The sequence below is a fragment of the Mauremys reevesii genome, linkage group 14, assembly GCF_016161935.1.
Source record: "Mauremys reevesii isolate NIE-2019 linkage group 14, ASM1616193v1, whole genome shotgun sequence".
Classification (NCBI taxonomy): domain Eukaryota; kingdom Metazoa; phylum Chordata; order Testudines; family Geoemydidae; genus Mauremys; species Mauremys reevesii.
The window spans coordinates 23,161,824-23,163,010 of record NC_052636.1 but is presented as its reverse complement, the minus strand read 5'-3'; the positions used below and the strand labels follow the sequence as shown (position 1 = coordinate 23,163,010).

At 50.5% G+C, this 1,187-nt stretch overlaps 1 non-coding gene across 1 annotated transcript; it reads right to left on the bottom strand.

Moving 5' to 3' along the window:
- Positions 1 to 525: 525 nt before the first annotated feature.
- TRNAS-GCU lies at positions 526 to 607 on the bottom strand. The gene has a single exon. It is a non-coding gene; the product is annotated as a tRNA-Ser (tRNA).
- Between the last annotated feature and the right edge of the window lie 580 nt (positions 608 to 1,187).

Here is a 1,187-nt window from a genome sequence, read left to right as displayed (position 1 = left end):
CCCCACAACTCAACAGCTGGAAACACACCTGGATGACAAAACTGATTCAGAAATCAGAAGAGAATAATAATAGTACATTCAAACCAAAGCCCCCAAACAGACTAGTAGTGGTTTTTCAGCAGAAAATTTTCAGTTTGGGGAATTCTGTTTTCTCAGTCAGACTTTGCCAAGGGAACCAGAGAGAAAATGGTTGAGTTGCCTCCTTCAGAACAGCTTGGCCTAGGCTCTAGCTCTGGTTCACTGTTGTGGCCTTGCTCAGGTTGGGGGTAGTTTAATTATTTGGGGAGGTCCCAGGGTGTTTGGGGGAGATTATGAGGCTGTTCCCCTTTGAGATAAAAACTAAGAAATGCAGGACTAGAGAATTTTTTTAGAAATCTGGGATTTAGACATTTTATTTGAAGCAATGGGGGAGGCAGCTGAGATTCTGAGAAGGTTTTTGTTTGCAAGAAGCAACATTGTTTGATCTGTCATTGTACCAAGGGGGGAGATGGTTGTCTATAAAGGAGAGTGAAAACTAAATGCAGCTGATGAGGATGGGATTTGAACCCATGCATGCAGAGCACAATGGATTAGCAGTCCATCACCTTAACCATGCAGCCACCTCATCTGAGCTGCTAAGATAGGGACAGGAGGAGAAATCTAAGGCCGGCAGAGATAGGGCCACTAAGGAGTTTTTAAATACTAAGCGGAAGCAGGGGCTAAATGAGCTCCCCCCTCACATCTAGTGAGGAGCTGGGGGAAGACTTCAGGAACAGGCCGTGTTTGCACAGACACCCCTACTCTGCCTAGCTATGCAGCATGATGGGGCCGCTTCCCCAAAATGACCAGTTTGGGATGGTGGTGGGTTGCAAATCACTTTAGGATTGAGTGCAATGAAATGTTATTCTCCTTCCTGTACGAGTGAAGGGCAGCAGAACGTACCTAGGCCGTCCTGACGGAGGGGTGGGTGGGGGAGGAATCGCTTTCATTGGACGGCAGAGAAGTGGTTGAGGACGTCACCCTAACCCAGTGGTCCCCAAACATTTCACACTGCGCCCTCGTATCCATGGCTGTGGCCCCTCGGAAGCCGCGGTCGAGAACCGGGGCTGGGAGTGGGGCCGTTGCTTGCTGGGGAGAGGGGTGCGGACAGGGGTAAGGGGGTCGAGGCCGGGCTGGGAGCCAGGAGCCCAGGCTGAGGGTGGGGTTGG